The sequence below is a fragment of the Oryctolagus cuniculus genome, chromosome 5 (assembly GCF_051225735.1).
Source record: "Oryctolagus cuniculus isolate XC-2025 breed Fujian yellow rabbit chromosome 5, ASM5122573v1, whole genome shotgun sequence".
NCBI classification, from domain to species: domain Eukaryota; kingdom Metazoa; phylum Chordata; class Mammalia; order Lagomorpha; family Leporidae; genus Oryctolagus; species Oryctolagus cuniculus.
In genome coordinates, this window is record NC_142871.1 from 46,512,588 (window position 1) to 46,528,875 (window position 16,288).

Below are 16,288 nucleotides of genomic sequence, written 5' to 3' on the forward strand. Positions count from 1 at the left end.
CTCTCACTCTGCCTCTCCTATCTCTGTGTAACTCTGACTTGCAAATAAATAAATAAATCTTTTAAAAAATTAGCTATAATTCTAGTTAAAAAACATAGTTCTACCACATTGTTGATCTAGCAAATCAGATTCTCTAGCAATTAATAGAAGAAAAATCTATATTTTTAATACGTACCTTAGATGAGTCTTGTGCACTAAATTTTTAGGGCCATTGGTTTATGTGAACGTATTACAGACCTTACAGTCAATCAACTATTTTATGGCAGACATCGGAGATTGGCATCCTACTCCACATCAAATAGTCTTTCTAATTTTATTTTTTTTTTAAATTTTGAATGACTGGTAAGGTCTGAGTTTTTTGGCTCACAGATCCAAGTGATTCTTTTTAGTTGTATATTTATGTTTCACATTTTCAATAGCCAGGAATGTTGTGAATAGTGGAGCAGGAATAGTTTTCCTAAAGTTGTGTCCTGACAGCAGAATTTTCTATATCTTTTCCCAGCCAGAACCTGAACCACGCCATGTATGTGGTTATGACCTCAACTCATTTATTTTGAATATTTTTCTTCCCCACTTACACATATTTTATAGCTGACAATCACAAATCCTATAAAATGGACACTATTTTTAAAAATTAGCAAATGAACAATCTTGATATATTCATGCCAAATAAAACAATAGCAGGCCTGAGATTCATCCCCTGGGTTTCTTGTTGTATGTCCAACAATGTGTTTTATAACAAGGCAGACTTAGAAGTTTGGAAATATTCTCCTCTAATCCGAAGTTTTGGTGCGATTTGAAACATGAATACATAAAAAGTTTTGATTTTTATGCAATTCTGTGATGGAAACATATTTGTTCTGGTAGCAATGAATAATTCTTAGCTATAATTTAAAAAGTTGCAAATGCATATAAATTTCTTATTAAAAAAAGATTCTGACTCCTGGTAGGTTTGAGTGGGGTCTGAAATTCTTCATTTAAAATTATTTATTTATTTGAAAGGCATAGAGATATAGAGAGAACAGATAGAGCTCTTCAATCAACTAGTTCATTCTCTAAATGCCTGCAACAATTAGTGTAGGGCCAAGTCAAAGCAGGTGAATACCTGGATTGGTATTCAATCTGGGTATCCATGTAGGTGACAAGGATCCAAGTATTTGGACCATCATCTGCTGCCTCCCAGGGTGTGCAGCAACTGAAAGCTGGGTCAGAAGCAAAGGAACTGGGACTCAAACAAGGCATTCAAATACGTGATGTGGGCTGTGCCAAATGCCTACCCCCTGAAATTCTGTATTTATAAAACTGACACTGCTGGCCCAAAACCACATTTGAGAAGCAAATCCTTAGAAGAGTTAAGAGGGATGTGGAAGGCAATTGGCTATGTCTAAAAAGGTTTCTAATTTAGTATTGGCTACACAAATAATGCCACACACGGGGACATTTTGACTTCTCATTGTCTGAGAAAACATAGAATTCTTAGTTCAGGCCAAGCACATTAGCTCCAGAAAGGCTCACAAGGGAGCAATAGAAATGACAATGGGAATGGGGAGGGGGTAATTTTACTTGTACAGAATAACAGCTTATTACATAGCATGCGAAACATTTTGGATTTGCCAGCTATACAAAATGGATGAATTAGCAGTTGCATATTTTAAATAAAATACTTTTTACCCAATAAGCCTGTCTGTGCACTATATCAAAACCAATCTGTAAAAAATAGAGTGATTTCGTAGGTCATTGGAACTCACGAGTTTTTGTAAAGTTCGAGAGTATCTCATACAGATTCCACATCAACAGTAGTGAACGAATACATAAAAAATCATCTAGATCTAGTCCAGTGTGTGAAACTCTTTCCTCCCATCCACTATGGCTAAGGTTTGTTTGGCACATACGGTCTTTTGGTTTTTTGTTTTTAAACGTAAATGTTTTTAAACATGAATGTTGGGTATGGTGAGTTACCCATAGCCTCCACTGACTTTCTGGCATTCACTTCACTCCTCAATTCACTTGGCTTCAAATACTATGTCTATGGAGAGAATTATGTAAAGGCAATTTCTTTTTGCTATATAGCTATATAATTTCTTAAATCCCCAATCAACCTTAGGGTTTCAGCTCAAGTTGCAATAACAAAATACCACAGACTAGCAGGTTTATTTATTTATTTATTTATTTTTATTTGACAGGCAGAGTTAGACAGTGAGAGAGAGAGAGACAGACAGGTCTTCCTTCCGTTGGTTCACCCCCAAATAGCCACTATGGCCTGCACGCTGCACCGATCCGAAGCCGGGAGCCAGGTGCTTCCTCCTGGTCTCCCGTGCAGGTGCAGAGGCCCAAGCACTTGGGCCATCCTTCACTGCACTCCTGGGCCACAGCAGAGAGCTAGACTGGAAGAGGAGCAGCTGAGACTGGAACCAGTGCCCATATGGGATGCCAGCGCCACAGGCAGAGGATTAACCAAGTGAGCCATGGCCCCGGCCCCAGACTAGGAGGTTTAAACCTTTGCAATGTATTTTTTCCCAGTGATGGGGGCTGGAAGTTCAAGGTGAATGTGCTATCTTGGTCAGCTAATGAGGGCTCTCTTTTATGTTGCTTTTGTTGTCTCTTCACAAGTGGAGAGGAGGACAACTCTCATGTCTTGTTCTTATTAAGAGCACCAGTTCTGTGGGATCAGGGCTCCCTCTTTAGGACTTCGTTTAACCTTAATCACCCTGTTCAAAACCCATGTCCAATAAGCCATAACAAGGTACTAGAATTTTAACATATGTTTTTTAGAGGGTGGTGATTGGCACTGTTTAGGCTAAAGCACTTTAGTAATCTTTAAGCTTAAATAATAGTAAGTCAATCAGCTTAAATATTTACCTCATACATTTAGAAGGGTTTATTATTTTCAGTAATTAATGATTTACCATTTCCATTTCTAGCCTATATGGTTTTCCAAAAACATAAATTCTCACTTTGCTATATTCTTTTAATTAATGAGAATTTTTTGTAAACATTTAACTGAACTCAAATGTAACTGAGTTTACACTGAAGATAATTAAGCAACAAGATCTTTGAGTAATATTTTCACTGCTGTTATTTTGTTTCATTTACCTAGAGAGTAAGCAAATGACTTACATCGGACTTTGTAGAACTCAGTCCAATAGAGGAAAAAAGACAGAAATATCAGAACTGTGTTTCATTGAGGATTTGGACTGTACTAGCTCATATGACTTGAGATAATTTGACATAAAATTGGCAAGTGACTGTCTGATTTCCCACAAGATGACCTATAAATAATAGTGTCACCTTAGTTCTGTCAGATTCCAATTCTGTTGTTGTTGCAAGATGGACATAAATCAAGAAACTCAAATTTCTCAACTTGAAACAGACTTTGATAGTCAAATTATTCAAATGCTTGGTTCCAACTTATCTCTTAGCAGAGGTTCACAAAACACCAAGTAGCAAATGTTTTGCCCATCAATCTGTCAATTGCAAAAGGCTGCATCATTTGTTAAGTGAAACACATATGATTTGTTGCTATATACAGAGAGCAACTTAATTTGACATTTTATGGTAGAATCCAGTGTAATGATTAAGTGACTAAAACAACAATGTTTCAGGATTGCAATTCTTTTGTTCTATCTACTTAAAAAAATTTAATTGACACATAATGATTGTACCTAGTTATGGGCTACTATGTGACATTTTGATACATGTGCTTATTGTTTAATGTTCAAATCAGGGTAAACAAATCCATCTCCCCAAACATTTGTCATTTCTGATGCATTCTTCATGTGCAGAAAGGCAGAGTCCTTGCACTTAGCTGCTAGCAGTGAGCAGTTTCCCAGGGAGTCCATATTATCAGGCAATGCTGATATCATGGGCTTTGTCACGGATTGCAGATGCACCGCCTGAGACTTCATTACCATAATTGATTAGGACTAGGACATATTTAGTATTAATCAAGCTGTTTTTAGTGAGGATGATTATGCCAGTCCTCTTGATGCACTACTTTCATGTGTAACTTCCTTAGGACTAAGATGCAAGAAAACAGCTTTATGTAAAATGGAGGCATTCACAGATGGTCTGAAAGTCTGGTAGGATTTGTGAATACAGTTTTAATAGGTCAAGATGTAGGAACATAAACATATTTCAATATAAATATTTAAAAATTAGAGTTTATAGACTGGATTATTACATTTGCTCACAGGATTTGAAAACAATTTAAAATTTCATCAGCAAAAATCTAAAAAATTGTGGCCCTTTTTATGGCGTTCTACATCTCTCAATCCCTTAAAAGCCTTCTTTGTGCACTTGTAGCATTAAAAAATAAAATTCTCATAGCATAACATTTGTTCTGGTTAGTATTGGTGTATTTCCTATGTCAGAACCTTCTTTAGTGCCTTAAAGTGGTGACTTGCCTTATTTGGATTTCACTGGTCTCCCCACATCACTTGATTTCTCTACAATAATGCAGTTGTTACTGTTTGGAATCTTTGGTTACTAAAAAATTGCTATTGTGTTATATCATTGCTTTCCTTTTCTCCAACTATATTATTTTTTACATGTTTAGCCAGGGAAAACTTGTTTTAAGAGTTTTCAAGTATCTTACATAGAAACTACTTCAAGAAATAATTTTGGTTATCATTACCAATTTGCAGTCAATTATGGGCATAATTCAATTTAACTTAAATTCGAGCATAAGCTAAATATAATATTAAATCTCATGTTTTTTCAAAATGTTATTAAATTTTGTGACAAAATTCAGTCTCATTTATGTTGGAAACACTCACTAGGAATGAAAAGGTCACAAATTCAAAAAGCAGCTGTGATTATCTATTACACAAATTGAGCAGAGTTACTTGATCCTCCTCCCCTATCAAATTGTACCTATACTATTTACAATACAGTTGAATTTGACTTTTAATAGAAGAACTCACTTTTCATCAAATATTTGTCAGAATTTCTGCTAACCTCCTACCCAAAGAATTATATTTTTAAAAAAGGAATTAGCTTTTCACTGCTCTCAGACCCCTAATTTTTACTATTACTGGGGAATTAAAGACATTTGATTTCCATACACATATTATAAATTATCAGATGGGGAAAAGATGTTATTATTGAAATTATTTCTAATATTCCATTATATACATGAAATTTGCATTAACAAATCTAAATTCAACAAGGTAATCACTAAATACTCTGTAATCTTCCTGAATAAATATAAATCTTATATTAATTCAGTGTTGCAGTCATATATAATACTATAAATATCCTCACCCATATGTGAGTGACAGAATTCTAGAAAGAAGACAAAAATCTTATGAGTCAATCTCAGCTTTGATAAAAATAACTTGTATTGTCTTTGACAAATCAATTGATTTCTTAGAACTTCTATGCTTTCACTTAGAAACTACGACTGTTCTCTGAAGTCTTTCTCTAGTTTTTACTGAAACATTTCATACTTCCTTTTCTCAGGCAGATAAATTGGTAATGAATTGCTTTTAAAACAGAGGGAAGCCTCATGGCTTTGCCTACTGATTAAATAGCTACTGGGCATGTGTAAGTTATGGTTGTAGCTTTGAGTCAGATGTCATACTTTTGGGGGGCAATAGGTAATATTATAAGGCTTAAATATAAAGGTAAGCTTCTAGATCACAATGGCTATCCAATTAAGGAGGAAGATGTGATATGAATGAGACTAGGCACTATAATGCAACTACAAGTCTCACGTCTCACATTGGGTGATAAAAAGTAAGCCAGTTGGATGTGTATAGATATTGAGGAAAAATTAGCATTATTTGCAATTTAATATAAGATGATTTTTTTAACCACATGTGTTATTCTACAGGAGCCTATAATGTTTTACTTAAAATTCTACTAAACCAAGAACTTTATCACCTTAGCTCTTCAATGCGATACATCCTAAGAAATAAAACCATAAAATAATAAAATAAAAAGTTGACCTATGTTTCTTTTCATTATATATGTAACACAATAGATTTACTTGAACTTCAAGGCAATACAGTATTTTTCTTTGTTTTATGGTAAAATAAACTCCTACCTTTTGGTTATTGGCTTGACCTTTAGCTATAAATTTTGCTAAAACTTATAAACCAAATGAATTCTGGTACCTATTTAGCTTGCAAAGTTAAGAGGACTGAATGAAATAATGCATACAATAGCCTAGTGAATTTTCTACAAGACTTAAGTATTCACTCAGTGCTTGCTGATTTAGGAAATTTCATATTTGTAAATATATTACAATTCAGGAAATTTCCTATTTGTAAATATAAAACCACTAATTAATTTTTCTAATCTGAGAGAGAAAGACTGACAAAAAAAAAAAAAAAAAAAACAAGTGTCCTATCAACTATTTCATTTCCCAAATACTCACAATGGCTGAGGATGAGCCAAAGCCAAAGCTGGGAGCTGGATAAACAATCCAGGTCTCCCATGAGGAGATGCATAGACCCCATCATGTAAACCATCACCTATGGTTCTCAGCATGTGCATTGGCAGGGAGCTGAAGTCAGGAGCCAGACTTGGGGACTGAACCATAGCACTTCTGTATGGTATTTGGGTCTCTTAGCTGGTGTTTTAACCACTAGTATCAACATCTACCCTTTAATCACAGATTTTTCCTGGTAGTTTTAAAAATTGATTTCTGTAGAATTAAATAAGATAATTGCATTTATGATGTTGGTCACTATACATGAAATTGTAATATATTTTTAAATACAGGACTGTGGCCATATCTCAAAGATTTTGTGCACAAAACCAAAGCTTTCATTGTGTAGGACTGCCTAAAAAATGGAGCAGCATATGATTAGATTTGTGTTTTAGGCTGTTGTGTCAATTATATTTAGAAAGAATAAATTGGTGAGGCATGGGTGTGAGAGTTTGAAGCATAAGCCAAATTGTAAAAGTTATTGTTCATGGGGAAATATCATACTATGCTTTCTTTTAAATTTTGTTTTATCCTAAAAGCAATTCCAAGCACTGAATATAATTTACATAAAATCACAGAGAAGATCAGAGAAATCAAATAAATTGCCTGAGATAACACAGCTCTAAACATGGGATAATTGGAAATGAAAGCCAGGTGTCTCCTACCAAAACTTAGGGTATTTCCATCATCTTAGAATGCAATTAAGTGTAAGGACTGAGTATAATTGCAAATATTCTTATCTGACTTGAGTAAATGAATGGTGTTAAGTACAAGAACAGGTTTTGAGAGATGATAACGAGTTTAGTTTGGGCTTGTTGACTGTTATCAGGGTCTCTGGGACACTCAAATAGGTGATTAAGAGAATTTAAGGAATATAATATTTACAAAGTTTTGAGAAGGGTTGTAGTGGGACATCCCAGGACTAGTCAAGCAAGGAGCCCTTTACTACTCCTGGGTTTGGAGAGGCAAGGGAAAGGAGTGCTTTACAAACCCAGAAAGATTTGTGACTTCAGGAAAAAGTTGCTCGATCAGAGCATCTGAAGGCTGTGTCCTTTAGTAGGGGAACATGACCACCAACACGCTCTTGAATGATTTATTACATACTCCATATTCCAGGAAGAAAACTTGGGATTCCATACCCAGATCTTGCTCTCTAGTTTTGCTCTATTATGCCTCAACACAGCTCTCAAAGCAGAGAATGTCAAGTTCTGGGAATGTGGGGTTTGGTTAACAACCATAATTGTCAGGATGGGGACTGCATCTGGAGAGAAAATGGAAATTGACATCCTGTTGGTTAGGATGCCGGGCTTCATTCATACACATGGTTGTCTCCAGGGGACAACTGAATATTAGGGTTTGGAGTTTATGATTAAGGATATACCAAATATGGTGTCCTCAGCTTAGTTCTAATTACATCATTTCCTGAAGTATACTTTGGGGAGTCTATATCTATATTTTTGGGGGCAAAGAAAGGTTCTAATGACAAATTATTTTTGGTCAATTTAATATTTTATATTTCCTTTCTGGACATTCAAATACACACTTACCTGTCAAGGATCCATGGAATTTTATATATTAAAATATATTTTAATTTTTAGCCCATTAATTCCCATGTTTTAAATCACAGAAACATTTCCATTTCTTACAATAATCATCAAGCTGCCAAGTAACAAGTGAATTCAAAGACACTCTATCACATAAGGCTTATTTCCAAATACAACCGAGAGTAGATTAATGATGACTGCAGGGCTATCTAGTACACAGACTTTACCCAATAATAGAACATGAGGAACACATTGATTTAGTCAGAGTTCTCCTGAGAACCAGAACCACACTTACATTAATGTTCTTTGAAGAACTGCCTCATGCAACTATGAAAGTTGGCAAGTCCAAAATCTGTAGGTCATGCAGGTCCCTGGGGACACAGGGAAGAGCTGATGTTACACTCTTGAATCTGAAGGTAGTCTAGTCTGGAGGCACATTTTCTTCTTCCTTGGGGGACCTCAGTAATTTCTCATAAATTTCTCAGTATTTTCCCTTCAACTGATTAGATGAGGCCTACCTACATTATGCTGTTTTACTAAAAGTCTACTGATTTTAGTTTTAATCATATGTGAAAGATACCTTGGTGGCAAGCTGTTATTGGACCAAAAACTGTTACCATAGCCTAGTTATGATATATATCATATATAAAATCAGTGATCACCAACATTAACAGAAGATGGACAGAAAGCCAAATATGGAAGACTATGAAGAGGGAAAGCATGCAACAGTGCCTAGTACTCCTGAGATATCCACATGGAAACTTCTCTTGCATCTATTTTTTCCAATTGCCATATATAAAGTAGGATATAGCAGTCAAGAGTTTGAACTAAGGTGCACTACAAGAAATATAACAATTTCTTTAACCCCACAAAGACTGGATGTCCTCATTTCAATTTGATTTTTTTCAAAAATATGATCTCAAAAATTATTTTATCTCTAAAACTTTAACGTGCTGACAAACTTTATTTAAGTATTCTTTTTCCCTCCACACTATTCACTGGTTTCATTGCATTTGTGCTGCACAGTGGGCCAAAGACTACTACCAACTGAAAATAGTCTATTACTTATGCTTAATTAATCCTTCCAATATTGTATTGCTCATTTAAAACTTTCTATAGTGAACTGATTTTATGTTTTCAGAAGAGTTGTAAAAATAGTAGAAAGTTCTTATACAACCTTAGCAATTTTCATCTACTATTAACAACTTACATAACCATGACTAATTACCAAAACTATGAAATTTGCATTGGTACAACACTATTAACTGAAGTACAGATTTTGTTTGGCTTTTACTTTATTGTGATTTGTAAGATATTTTAATTTATTAATCATATGTGTTATGGGGACATACATATTAACATTTACAACTTTTCTCTCCGCTCTAACTTCTGAGAAACATTCTCAGTTTGTGTTCTGCGCCAGACTATTTGTGTTCTGCTCAGAATATGCAAGGTGAGCAGAACATTTGAAAGATACATAAAGAGTTAAACAGATTCATGCTCAAACTTGAATACATAAGTGTCACAACGCTCCAGAAAAACACAAGATCTGGATAGTGATAATCTCAGTATTGAAAGGTGAAGAAGGGAAATAAAAGAGAACACATGGACTGGAAAACGTTTTTGATTGTACTTTAGACAGAAAGAAGAAATTTAACAACTGTGTTGAGGAAGTCTTGGGAAGCTAGATTAAGAACAGAATCTTTAGAATAATTTACCTTATGTCATATGTTGTTAGTCATTTGATAGAATTATGCAGAAATTTAAATTTATATTTAATCCTATTTGGAATTTTCAGCTCATGTTTCTCTTGGTTGCAACTCAGTGTTAGCTAGGGTTGAGCCTGAAGTAGCACAGGTATATTTGAGTCAATAAACTAGAGGAAGCATACTTATGCTTAATGTCATGGCAAAGTAGTTAAGTCTTAACAAGAAACTTGAGTAAAGTATCTGGTAAAGAAGAAACAAAATTGAAAGAGTTGCATTTCTCAAGGTTTATGAAATATAAATAAGTTTAACAGGCATTGAATGTACTTCATAAGAAAATTTTATTTCCAATTTTAGAAATTTACTGAGTATGTTGATTTTGATTGCCCATTGTTGATTATTGAAAAGACCCTTTGTAAAAAGTACCAGTGCTTTATTCCTGATCAACATGTCAGAGGAGGTGGTTTCAGTTTTTTTCCCTCTTTATCAGCAGACCTAGGGACACCTATCTCTTCTGACTGTCCAGTAGAAGCAGGTTTCATCCTAGTGATCAAGGAGTTGAAGGAAACATAAAGAGCCTTCAAAAAAGTTATGGAACATGTGTATTATTAAGTATCATACACGTGTTTCAACATTATTTTGCACCAGAATAAACATATTTTTCAATTTTAATTGTCCATGAACTTCCTAGAGTACCTCTGTTTAGTAAAGAAACTTTTGTTGAGATCAGGGCCAGTCTTCTCTGACTCACTTATAACCTTTATGCTTGTACCAAGAAATTATTTTGTCCCTATATTTCACTGTATAATGGACCAAGGTGGAATGTAAAATGAGACAGTTTATGAATCCAAATTAATGTGATCAACTAATAGCTTTTTTATTATGGAATTCTGATTGGAACCCTCTTGTACCAGCAGATTTTTCTCATCTAAAATTTAATTAATAAGAAATAATCAGTTTTCTCTAAAGTTCTTATTTATAAGTACCAGATTTTTTTTTACAAAACACTTATTTTCTATTTGTAATAGCTTGCTATAAATGTTTGTTACTACTATACAAGATTGTTGGGATTGCAATTGATGTTATACTGTCTAGAATCAACAAGAATAGTGGCTATATCTCAATGTTAAGGTCTGCTTTAGCTAAATGAAATACTGACTACACAATTGTTCACTTAATAAAGGATGAGGGAATACTTGCTTCAATTCAGTGAGGATTTTGTGTGAAAACATTTTAATCTACTGGAATAAACAGTATTTTAGAAATTAAAAGATTTTTTTAAAAAGGCTACCATTTTGGAATAATCTGTGAGAAATTGTGAACTTTATGTAGTTTACCAATAAAAATAAATCTGAATTTGAAGAATGAAAATTATTACAAATATAAAGTTATAATCTTTGAATGAGTAATTGTTGGATTCAGAGATCTTTCCTTCCCCTAAACTGCTGGATTCTTGAAATAAACCCTTTCCACTTACCAAACAAACAAACAAAAAAAAAAGGAATTGAACATTTTTTTAATTTGTAGGCTTCAATTCAGAATCTGACTTACAAACTTACATACAAGCTAGTAGATTTAGTCATATTAAAGTCAAATCATACTTACATATAACCATTGAGTCTAATTTATTTAGTAAATCAAATCCAAAATTCTCAAGGCTCTTACATAAAAGTAAGAGTGCCTTTGGAATGGTATTTTTTTTTACATATTTGGATTTTGAGTTGCAACCAAATTTGTCTCTAAATACTGACAATTTAGTCATAAGTAAGAGAAGCTCAATTTAATAATGTTTTAGGCATTCTTGACATTTTAAATGTAATGAAGTACCTTTGCAATTCATGTTTAACTTAAATACAAATATGGAAAAAAGCACTATTATGTAATAACATGACACTAAAAATGGAAAGCTGCGAGAGAAATAATCATGTATGTTTCACCCTTCTAGAAAGACACATTTGCAGTTCACCATAAATTATCTCAAAAATGATTTTGTATAGAATTTTTAAAAGGTTAAAATCATTTTAAAAGAAATCTCAAAATTGCACCAGCACCAAACATAAAAACAAAGTGCAATTGCACTTTATGCAACTATCCAAAAAGACAAGTACAAGTGAATCAAAAGTGTCTCTCTTGAATACAATTCAGCAAAATTTAATTGAGCATTTGCTTTCTGAAAAGAAAAAAATAAATTCCAGTATGCTCCTCCCTTCACACCCCTAGGGGAATCTACCTTATTCATTTTAAACATTATTTTGACTAAGGTAGAGACAGTTTTGCAGTGTGAAATGTGTCAAATGATCTTTCTCTTTGCATTCACTTTTGCATAGACAAACTGAGAAACAAGGAAATTTCATTAGATCAAAGAAAGAAAGCTTAAAAATAAACTTGACAATGATGAAGAAGGAAGTGTCAATTCTTTTAGCCACACCTTCATTAGTCTCCAAATTTTTGATAGACTATCTACTTAAAGCTTCATTTACTATATTGCAGGGGAGAAAACAGAATTTACGGGCACCCTTTGCTTTTCTGTGGCATTTGCATGATTTGTGAAGTTGACCAAGTTACACATCTTTCCTTAGACCATTTTCTCATATGTATAGTACATGTGAACTTTTACCTGAGGACCAAGTATATACTAATGCATATAAGACTACATGCTTTATTCTATTAGTATAATTTTATAACATCTTTCAATTATTCTTGTTTCAATCAAAGCTATTTTTTACCTAACTCTGAGCATATAAAATAATTATTGAGATCCTAGCATCACAATCTTTTTGAGACTTAAAGAAGTACTCTAGAATGGTTTTATAAGAAAGTTTGTGTTTAAGCTGAAAATATCTGTAGCCTTTTAATATATTTATTTTATGATAAATGATATAGTATCATTTAGAGTTCTCAGCTGGTATTTACAAGACATGAACTGCCATTCTCTATGACACATCCTTTAGCTGGCACTGTTGGTCAAACTCTGTTGAGAAGCAGGACACACACACCATTTTGGACTCACCTTGAGGTTGCCTCTCCCAGGACTAGCTTTCTGACTTCAAGCTGATTCCCCCAGCATTTAGGTCTGTTTGTTGACTCCCAAACATTCCACCGTTAATGCTGCTCAAAGTCCCTATTGGTATTGTGAACTTTTCAATTTACTCTCATATCTGGAGGACCTCGAAGGAATGTTTTTAAAACTCCAGACATAGGAAAGGGATTTGAACTAAGGCTAAATAAATACTCGTTGATTTAAGTTCATATATTATATAAAAAAGTTTCTGAGTAGTCACTGAAAAGGGCCATAAAATTGCTACTTGCTTGTTGTTAATAGCAAATAATGAAAAGGGCTCACTATTAAGATAATTCAGCTATTGCTAAAAAAAAAAAAAATCAAGGCAAATAAAACAGAGTCAGGTCCTGAAAGGCCAGCTTAGTTATGCTGGGTAACTCAAGTGAAGTCCTTAATTTAGAGAGCTTTGCTGTCATAGCAACCTAATTACATACAATGTGAAGTTAGGCACTTTCAACCATGTTCCTCTAGTGTTTCATTTCTTAAATAGCCCCAAATAAAATTCAGAGGAAATTTTAGGGGGATAAAGAAAAAGAAAAAGGGGAACAGATATTTGGTGCAGCTTTTGAGATGTAGCTTAAGATGCTCATATCCTATAACAGAATTCCTTGGTTGGAGTTCTGGCTCCCAATTCCAGCATCCTGCTAATACACACACTGAGAGGCAGCAGGTGATAGCTCAAGTACTTAGGTCCTTATCACCCATGTGGGAGACCTGGATTGAGTTCTGAGCTTCCAGCTTCTGGCTGGCCCATGCTTTGCTGTTGTGGGCATTTAGGAAGTGAACCAGCATGTTGAAAATCTCTCTCTCTCTCTCTCTTTCACTCTCTGTATCTATCTCCATTTCAAATAAATAAAAATGTTTTTTTTTAAAGTAACAGAAAATTTATAATGAATCTTCTTCTTTCAAATCTTCCTCAAAATTGGATCACAAAATCCAGTTTGGGCCCTTAACATAGCCCAGCAATAGACAAAGTTTCTCTCTTTATTGAGATTTACTTATATATTTGAAATGCAGAGTTACGGAGAGAGAGAGGGAGAGAGAAGGAGAAGGAGAGGGGGAAGTAAAGGGAGAGGGAGAAGGAGAGAGGGAGAGGGAGAAGGAGAGAGCGAGGGCGAGATCTTCCATTTGGCAGTTCATTCCACAAATGACTGCAACAGCCGGAGCTAGGCCAGACTGCAGCCAGGAGCCAGGAGCTTCATCCAGGTTTCCAGTGGATGCAGGGTCCCAAGCACTTGGGCCATTTTCACTGCTTTCATAGGCAGATTAGCAGGAAGCTGGATCTGAAGTGGAGCATAAGGGCCTTGAACTGGTACCCACATGGGTTGCCTCCACTATGGTGCAGGTGACCACTATGCCACAATGCTGGCTCCGACAAAGGTCCTCTTAAACTATTGCCAAGAATCATATAACTTCAGTTCAATGGCCTCCAATGTTTGATGAAATGGGAAGTTGGTACCGTGATAGGACTCTACATGATGGGTTCCAGCTACATCTTGGGAGGAATTTCTTAGCGCTCTCCTCCTGAGTCCTCTGCTCCAGCCCCACTGAGTTACACTCTCTTATGAATAAATTTCACCTTCTTGCATTGCAGAACTATGGCAGGTAGTTTTCCTCTGCTTGAAAATCATCACTCCCACCTTCTGCCAAAAGCTCTACCACTTTTTTCAAGAATCTTTTCAAATGTTAGCCAAGCTTTAATGTTTGCCTTAATCCACCTTTAAAATTTAATGCCCTCCTCAAACTCTCCTTAATGCTAATACTCTAAGGTTTTTTTTCTAATTAATTATTTGAAAGTTGGAATTACAGAGAGAGAAGGAAAGATAAAGAGAGAGCTCTTCCACCCTCTGGTATACTCCCCAGTAGTTCGTAATGCCCAGAGCTGGACCAAGCCAAAGCCAGGAGCCAGGAGCCAAGAGCCAGGAGCCAGGAGCTTCTTCCAGGTCTTTTACATAGGTGGTAGGGGCCCAAGCAGTTGAGTTATCTTCCCCTACTTGTCCCAGGCAATTAGCAAGGAGCTCGACTGGAAGTAGAACAGCTGGAGCACAAACTGTCTGGCATATTGGATGCTAGCTTTGCAGGTGACAGCTTTACCCACTCTGCCACAACTTCAGTCCCAAAGATTTCGTTTTATGACCCTATCACCATCTGACATTATATTTATGTGGATAATAAGAAGGTTTGTGGAAAGTATTCAATTAAAATAAGTCTATGTTGGTACAAAAATTTTGAAATTCATGCAGTTTTTCATTTTCTATGAACTTGTTGAAGACTTTCCATATATAAGTATTCACTTTAAGACTTGAAAATGGACATTTCTTGTCCTGAAAAAAAAAAACAAACTTTAAGCTATTTAGTTACCTGTTCCTGTGAAATTAGGAAATGAAGTCCAGATGTTGTTAATAATTTATTAGTTGATGAAGGACTTAAATATATTCAACACACTACCTAACCTTTTATGGTTGAAGATAGAAAATTAATTATTTTTGTATAATCAGTAGCTACTAATTATAGCAAAACTAAGCCAGATATCCAATTCTCTTTCATTGTAGCACAACTCCTTATTATAACATACTTTTTCTTATATCTGCACTTTTTTTCCTTGAAGTTATTCAATAAAAATATTCCAGAAATAGCATTTTTAAATACAGAAAAAAAGAAAATACAAAATAAATGTCACACTAAAAATCATACCCGAGGCCAATGCCATGGCTTACTTGGTTAATCCTCCACCTGCGGCTGCTCCTCTTCCAGTCCAGCTCTCTGCTGTGGCCCCGGGAAGGCAGTGGAGGATGGCCCAAGTGCTTGGGCTCCTGCACCCATGTGGGAGACCAGGAGGAAGCACCTGGCTCCTGGCTTAGGATCGACATAGCTCCGGCTGTAGCGGCCATTTGGGGGGTGAATCAACGGAAAGAAGACCTTTCTCTGTGTGTGTCTCTCTCTCACTGTCTAACTCTATATGTCAAATTAAAAAAAAAAAATCATGCCTGAAACAAGCACCACAGATTATATGCAGTAGTTTTCATTATTTGTAAATTATGTGAATATCTTGTCATAACTATCATTAGTTTATGAATAGCTACTCTATTCCAGATATGTTAACTCACTGAGCTCCACTCCCCACAACAATTTTGTAAGGTAGTTAGTATTAGCCCTACTTTTCAAATGTGAAAAATGAAATTCAGGATATAATAGCATGTTACCTGATGTCATATTATAGACAGAATCAAGACCCAGGTCACTGATGCCACAAATTCCTCTGTAGATAATGACAGAATGCTAATAATCACTGGGTAATTGAATTTATCTGCTTATATGCAATTTTCCATGGACATACTGTGAGCTGGGTTCATGGCCAACTTCTGTCACTCTACAGGCAAAGGTGACAGTGACATGGAATGTGGGAATGCATTGTTATGAAGCAACAAATTCTTATTTACTGGACTGGAACTAAGAATACACCAGTTTTAACCACAGATTGTTAGAAGAAAAGCATTCACCTGACATGTATAATTTGGATAATCTCCACACTAAAAAGACAAAG

The 16,288-nt window shown here is 35.1% G+C and overlaps 1 protein-coding gene and 1 long non-coding RNA gene across 3 annotated transcripts in view; one reads left to right on the forward strand and one right to left on the reverse strand.

Moving 5' to 3' along the window:
• Positions 1-16,288, forward strand: part of TRDN (triadin) — a gene marked incomplete at its 5' end in the record, with an annotated part of 426,652 nt that overhangs the window by 170,286 nt on the left and 240,078 nt on the right.
• Positions 1-16,288, reverse strand: part of LOC149126490 (uncharacterized) — a 56,822-nt gene that overhangs the window by 38,495 nt on the left and 2,039 nt on the right. Inside the window, exon 2 of one of the 2 annotated variants that reach the window (XR_016234505.1) lies at positions 8,273-8,348. The exons of the other annotated variant lie outside the window; for it this stretch is intronic. This is a non-coding gene — a long non-coding RNA (uncharacterized LOC149126490). The remainder of the gene's footprint in view (positions 1-8,272; positions 8,349-16,288) is intronic. 2 annotated transcript variants of the gene reach the window in all.